We start from the raw sequence: 8230 nt of genomic DNA on the forward strand, positions 1-8230 counted from the left end.
CCAAGTATGGCTTTCTCTGACCAGAAACGGATATGACTTTAACTTAGTTGGACCTTCACAAGTCTTCCTCAAGTCTGAAGCGTTATTCGGTCTAAGCACTCTGAAAACTTTCCTTTAAGAGCTTGTTGAAGCTCCCCGTTACAAGAAGGAGCAAATGAACTCCAGTTAAATACAGTCGCTCTACGTCACTCATAGCCTTTCAGCTTGTCTCCCATATACTGTCTGCAACCAAGTGTTTGCTTGTCATATAAGCTTTTGTGCTGTTACAGGAAGAATTCTGCCACCATCCGGACGCACGTTTGTTTGTTTGTAACCCAGCAGGCTTCGATTAGCAAAACCATGCAAAGTCGCCGTCCAGCAGTTTCGGACTTGGTGTGAAAGACTGGATTAGTATACATGTGTTTGAACACGGAACTGCAGGGTCCTGCGACCAAGGGGCTTCACACAGGGCTGCAGCAAAGCTTAACTCACAAAATGTGGCTCGTATGTTTTACGTCACTGATCAGCTCTTAAGATCAGCTAAGTTAGACAAATATCGGTCGATTCCCGATGGGAATGAAAACTGGCCAAGCCCAATAAACAGCCGATCTATCCTTCCATGTGTCATCAGAACCACTGCAGCCAACTGAGCATTCCAAAAACAACAGCGTGGAACAGTATAAATAGATGTGCAACGTAAAACAATGTAAAAAATGCCAAAACAGCATTCAAAGAAGTAAAAGAGAAGTGCAGAACACACAAACTACACTACAAGATGCAAACCTCTCAGCACCATCAAGAACAGAAAGATCGGACTGGGATTCACAAAGAAGCACAAAGATCAGCCAGAAAGGTTCTGATTTTAAGGACAGATGAGATAAAGGATCATTTTTATCAAAGAAACGGGAAGGGGAAGTGTGGAGAAAGAGCGGGACTGAAAATGACCCAAAACACACCACCTCATGTGTTAAGCATTAAGCAGGCAGGGTCATGGTTTGGGAATGCGTATCTGCTTCTGGAACTCAATCACTGGTCTTCATCGATGCAACTCAGGGGGGCACACCTTCAGTGCTGGAGGGCTGGTGTCTAGCACAGTTTGGTGATTTGACCTGCTCTAACACATCCGATTTAACTGATCTGTTAATTGACGAGTTTTGAGTAGGACAACTAACAAACTTCCCCTGATGCAACTACATGATGCATTCTGAAATGTACCTAAACATGTTTCCATGTCCAAGCGAATACCTTGAAGCATACGTCACTCGTAACCGAGGAGCTCATCAGAAAGACAACATGAGAGTTTCACACGGGTCCAGGCAGGTCTCCTGACTTAAACCCACTTTATTTTAAACATTTATTCATCCTGATACTTATGTTATGTTACTGAGTTGAAATTCGAGGAGTTTACACAGCAAATTACCTCATTTCCTTGCGTTTATCTTGTGTAGAAAATCGTGCCCGGAAATAAAATTTGACATCTTTTGAACTGGAACACAAATTTCATTAAAAATATAAGATAAATAATTTCACCTCACTGTACATATATTTAGACTTTGTGTTTCTTCTTCAAATAAAGATTTACAATATATGCTTTTTTTCAAAGTAATTAACCTTAAACAAACAACATTTCTTAACAGAGAAATTTACAGCTGGCAAAAAAGCATACTGTAATGTCTTTTAAACTACATATGTTTATTGTGAAGATCTGGCAACCACAGCTGTAGTAAAATAGTGTAATAATAATGTAGTAAATATAAACCAGTTTTCGTCAGATATTTAGTAAATATAAGGCGATTTTGCTCAGACACTTGGCAGATACTACTAAATTTTACTCAAATTATTTTGCATTTACTCAATATTTGTGGGCTACCTTGACTCATAATGTGGGATACTATGACTAAATACAAAACATATTAACTGTTGTTATTATTAACGTTTCCTTAATTTGCTTAAACGAAAAAAATTCACGTATTTAATGCATTTTAATCAAAGTTTAGGTCAGTAAAATCTATTCAATTATATTATGTGTCACTTGTTGCCATAATTTTTTTAAGTAACCATTAGCTCACAGGCGAAGCAGCAGAAACTACATAAAAACAAAAAAGACAACAAAAGTTTTTTTTAGCTATACGACACAAACTAAATATCACATAAAATTGGGATGACACAGAACTACTGATCATACACTCTTAACAAGGATGGCTTTTCTTCTGCAAAGACAACGAATGGAGAATATGTTGTGTATGGTTCCATATAGGCTAGAACCTTTTTGAAAATGGCTAAATATAGCACCAAAAAGGGTTCTTCTTACAACGTAACGACAGAAGTACCCTTTTTGGTTTAGAACCATTTTCAAAAAGGTGCTACACTGAATCATACACTACACATTCACTATCAGTCTGAAGAACCTGTCCACTGTGCAAAGAACCATTAAAGTAAGAAATGTTTCTGGGTGGAACTCGTGGTTCTAAAGAACTATTCGTCCGACTAAGGAAAATATGAAAAACCAGAGTGAATAGTAGCTACACAGGAAAACTGCTGAACTATCCCTACAGCCATACTACAGTGGCAGGTGCACAAGAACGAGATGCCATGGCTCAGAAAGTTGCCTTTCTCCTTAAATCTGGTTATCTTAGAACTAAAATAGGGAGAGAGCAGAGACCACTACTGATATGTTAGCTTTCTGGTGCATTAAGAATGTTCAACTAGACTAAATTTGATTCAAATGAAAGCTGGTATGTTTGTGAACTGTCCAATTTTGGTGTCCTGGGAATGGCCGTATGGCCCCGTGAAACACGTGATCAATCAACCAATCCACCTTTACTGAACCTCGGAGAACACTAAGGGTGACCCTCATTCACGGTGTTGCCGAGCTGACGCAGGACAAAGGGGTTGATAGATTGTTGTGTGAGAAGATTTCCAATAAGAAAAGTAAATGTAATAATAAAAAGTACTCAAATCAGGTAAGTATGAAAAATGTAACATTAATAATAAAAATATATTAAAAAGCAGCAGAAATATAATAGATAAAACAATAAAGTGTAAGTAAAATGTAAAAGTTAATAAAATCAAACGAATATAAATAAAACAAAATGAGAATACGATAAAAATGAATTTATGACTGAAACAGCGATAAAATGATCATAATCAAAACAAGAATAAAAAATATGAATTATAATGTTTCACTGGGATTTTGTGTCTTAATTGTTAGCAGTGTGAGCAGAATGGAAACAAAGTGACCTCCACGCATGCGTTAATACAGGTGACCACTAGGGGGCAATGTGGTCACTGCATTCACAGCCAAGAGGTGAAGGGGGGAAAAAAATTCAACACAAAGGAAATCTCGGAGGAGCATCGTGTAGGGGAAAGAACACACACACACACACACACACACACACACACACACACACACACACACACACACGAGACAAAGGTGGGTGAAAAGCAGAAAAAGCCTATTTAATTGAAATGACCTGATGGCTTCAGCCTCCTTAACATCTGCCACTACAACACTGAAAAAATTGGCTCATAAGTCGAAGCTTTCTGACTAATTATAAAATGAAAGAAACCCAACACACCTCACTTAGCTTATTTGATCCATGCTGTTATAAATACCCTGTCTGATTGGTCTATCATTTGTGACACCTATCGTTTATTGTATTTAACTGTTTACTATTATTCTGTACTGTCCACTTTCACGAATGCCCGTTTTCACCCAGACAAATTCCTTACTCCTGCACCATGTCAGATAATATGCCCCCAAAATGTTCAGCAACAGCCAAAAACGTCACGTACATCCGCTGTGTTAAGTGTATCAAATACTGGTTATTGGGTCAAACTGCGAACAGCAGATGTGACTCTTTGTAGTTTCTATTAAACACAGAGCTCGTATAACAAATACTGCATCTACTCACGTCACCAGGCACACATCAAGCCAAGTTACTGAAGTCAAGCAATGCTCTCTCTCCTCCCGTAGACCAGCTGCGAGGTCCTAAACACATTATTCAAACACACAGATTATGGATCAGCTCAGCCTCAGGGCACTCAGAGACAGCGTGATGTTACTGTAGGCATGCTTTACACTCACCGGACACTTCATTAGGTACACCTGTTCAGTCGCTTGTTAACACAAATAGCTAATCAGCCAATCACACGGCCGCAGCTCACTGCATTTAGGCCTGTAGAGGTGGTCAAGACGACTTGCTGAAGTGCAGACCGAGCATCAGAACGGGGAAGAAAGGGGATTTAAGGGGCTTCGAACGTGGCGTGGTTGTTGGTGCCAGACGGGCTGGTCTGAGTATTTCAGAAACTGCTGATCTGCTGGGATTTTCACGCTACAACCATCTCTAGGGTTTCACAGAGAACGGTCCGAAAAAGAGGAAATATCCAGTGAGCGGTCAGTTGTGTGGACGAAAATGCCTTGTTGATGTGAGAGGTCAGAGGAGAATGGGCAGACTGGTTCCAGATGATAGAAAGGCAGCAGGAACTCAAATAACCAACCAGAATCTCTGAGGAACGTTTCCAACACCTTGTTGAAAGTGTGGCACGAAGAATTGAAGCAGTTCTGAAGGTGAAAGGGGGTCCAGCCTTTTACTAGTGAGGTGGACCTAATAAAGTGGCTGGTGAGTGTATAAGCTAGGTGACAGAACTTCATGGTCCTGGTGACAAATAATATATCTTCTCAGTTCACTCAGTTCATATCTTCACTCCCTGGCTTTCTTCTTGATTACTAACCTCCATCAAATCTGCTCCTTCGGTCCAGTCTGGTCAGGCTCCTTCAGCTCTCTCTCTCTCTCTCTCTCCCTGTGTTTAGGGATACATTTTTAATACATTTTCAAGAACTCAAGGAAATAATAATCAATAAATGTATTTTTTTTTGTTTACCCTGGTAAAAAATCTCTTCTGCCTGGTCTTCGACGGAGCTGCTGCCTCCTCATTTCCATCTACAGGTTGAGGAACTGAGGGTGTAAAACTGTTATGACGACCTTTCCGCGCGAGGCTGATCAGCTGGTGTTAGTGATAGCCTAGCCCCCTTTTCTCTGCCTCACTTTAAACCAGTTAACAAGCAACCACGTAAAACACTCACACCCAGCTACACCGACCACGCCCACACTGCAGGTGCGTCCATCCCCTCGTTGTGTTACAGGTGTGAATAAGGTCGAATGTTCACTTTAGTTCACTTTTAGCCCAAATTCGGTCTTCAGCTGGACTACCGATTGCTTTGAAGCGCACAACCAGAGACCCTCCCCCAGCTCTGATATGATTGGCTTACATCGTGCGAGGTCTCATATGATTGGCTGAACTTTACGTCGGTAACAGAGGCATCCCAGACCACACCCTGCTGTTGCAACGAACCTATCGTTGTGCAGGAACCGCGGCCATGGGAGGGAAATCCGGCCAAAAAAGAAATTATAATTAAAGCGATGAAATGTAAACACCAACTTCTTTTTGCCATTTCCTTTCCCAAATACCTACATTTGGACTTTTATGTAGTTGTAACAGGTTTTATTTTCTTTCACTACGCTTCCTTCGAAATCTTCACGTCTTCTCTGTTTGCATTTATTTAAATAATATAGAAAAATATATAAATAATAAAATAATAAAAAAAAATATTAAAATATTAAAAATATATATATATATAGATATATATGCTGTGACGTCATCTGGTGCATCACACACCCTGATTAGAGCGCAGACACGAGGCTGGGAGCCATTCCTCACTATTTCTCTGTCTTCTACATCCAGAGCACTCTTCAAATAAATGATCCCTAGAGTTGGTATCAGCATCCAAGTCTCCCGAGTAATGCAGAGAGGAGTGGCCGTGTCCTTCTCACGCAGGCCAAAGAGGAGAGGACCGGCTGCATGGTCATTATTCTGGTATTTCATGGCCATGTCTAAAATGGAAAAGCGAATTGAGAGCTTTCCTTTGGCTTTGACTTTTCCTCATGAAATACAGAATATATGTCAAAACTAAAATCAAAATACAGCATTTATGTTGTAATTTCTTCTTCATGGCCGCATATCTGACAAAATGCAAAATGTATAAATCAACATCAAAGTGACAGTTTGGATTCAGTTTTCAGTCTCAGTTTAAAGGTGCAAACGAACGCAGGCGCCGTCTACTGGTGATTTACTTTTCGCTCTCCACTTTGCTTTTTCGTTTTCAAGTTAATCAATATGTAAATACACTCACCAGCCACTTTATTAGGTACACCTTGCTAGTAAAAGGCTGGACCCCCTTTTTCCTTCAGAGTCTTAATTCTTCATGTCAGACTTTCAACAAGGTGTTGGAAACGTTCCTCAGAGATTCTGGTTGGTTATTTGAGTTCCTGCTGCCTTTCTATCATCTGGAACCAGTCTGCCCATTCTCCTCTGACCTCTCACATCAACAAGGCATTTTCGTCCACACAACTGACCGCTCACTGGATATTTCCTCTTTCTCTGACCGTTCTCTGTAAACCCTAGAGATGGTTGTGTGTGAAAATCACAGCAGATCAGCAGTTTCTGAAATACTCAGACCAGCCCGTCTGGCACCAACAACCACGCCACGTTCAAAGCCCCTTAAACCCCATTTCTTCCCCGTTCTGATGCTCGGTCTGCACTTCAGCGAGTCGTCTTGACCACCTCTACAGGCCTAAATGCAGTGAGCTGCAGCCGCGTGATTGGCTGAGTAGCTGTTTGTGTTAACAAGCAACTGAGTACCTAATAAAGTGGCCGGTAAGTGTATATGTTAATTAACACTAGGCGGGGCTATAAGGTACATTCTAGGACATCCCCAGAACTCAGCCTCTGGAAAACCATCGTCATGTCTCAGATCTGATTTAACTGAACAAAATTGCCTGAGTCACTGGAGTAGCGGACACCCAATAAGTTGAAACAGCTGACGACGCAGCCTCTGCAGTGGTTTGTGCTGCTGTGGAGGGAGTTGAGCCATATCTGATTTCATTTACCCTCAAAACACTTTGCAAATATTACATTGGCAACAAGAGTTTTCTAAGATTGACGAACCAGTAAATGCTCAACCAAGCTTTCGTTTGATCTGATACCTGTTTTTACTGAGGCTGGTCTGGTGTTCAGTTACTCCAGTTCTGAGAAATAATAGGCTTTTCCCAGGTCTGAGGTCTAAGTATGCAGTACAATGTTCACTGTAACCCCGGCTAGTGTTACTTAACATTTATTTGCATGTTGGTCAACTTGAAAACGAAAGAGCAAAGTGGGAAATGAAAATCTCCAGCAGGTGGCATCTGTGTTCATTTCCGTTTACTGTTCCATTCTGACACTTAAATCGCGTCTACGCCGAAAACGATTCGCAAACTGTCACTCTGCTGTTGGCTTTTTGCATTTTCATTTTGTCAGACATGCAGCCTCTTGCTAGGAAAAAGAAATAACAGCGTAAACACTGCATTCTGCATTTCACGAGGAAAAGTCAAAGCCAAAGGGAAGCTTGGATTTTCTTTTCCCTGTTAGCTTTTCTATTTTAGATATGGCCATGAAATACCAGAGTAACGACTGAAATGAAAGGACAAGTAGCTGTTTTGAATTTTATTTTTGTCACAGATGACTTGTGCTTGTGTAAAAAAAAATTGCAAATATAGGTATTTCATTTTATTTTCATTTTTTGCAGGATTTTTGCGTAGATGTTTGAGAACAGAAATGGCGAAAAGAGGTTTACATTTCATAGGGTTGTTGTAATAGCAGGGTGCGGCCTGGGGGAGGCATTGCTGCTGCTCTAATGCAGCACCGCCTCTTCTGTACTACCCAGATTGACTAATGTAACGTTCAGCCAATCATATGAGACCTCATACATTGTAAGCCAATCATATCAGAGCTGGGAGAGAGTCTCTGGTTAAAGCAATTGCTGGTCTAGCTGAAGAAAAGTGAACTAAAATAAACATTAGACCTTATTCAAACCTGCAATACACAGAGTTGAACAGAGTGAATAAATCCTACAGTATGGATTTGTGGCATATTATTGTCAGTATAGCTGGACGTGTGTTGTTTTACTTGGTTGCTTGTTAACTCTAGTTAACTTTGTGTTAAAGTGAGGTAAAGAAGAGCGGCCAGGCCAACGCTAACATTAGATAACTAGCTAGCTGACGCGCAGAACCCCTCACGCCTTCATCTAGTTGATCAGCACACCAGTTTGAATTTGAAACTCCAGTGGTGGTTAAAAGAAACCGTGGACGTTTAAAAGTGAGATTCCATCCTGTTGAGTATTTCATTTTCTACTCATCCAAAGCCAAAAAAGGTC

The sequence above is a fragment of the Pygocentrus nattereri genome, chromosome 5, assembly GCF_015220715.1.
Source record: "Pygocentrus nattereri isolate fPygNat1 chromosome 5, fPygNat1.pri, whole genome shotgun sequence".
Lineage (NCBI taxonomy): Eukaryota > Metazoa > Chordata > Actinopteri > Characiformes > Serrasalmidae > Pygocentrus > Pygocentrus nattereri.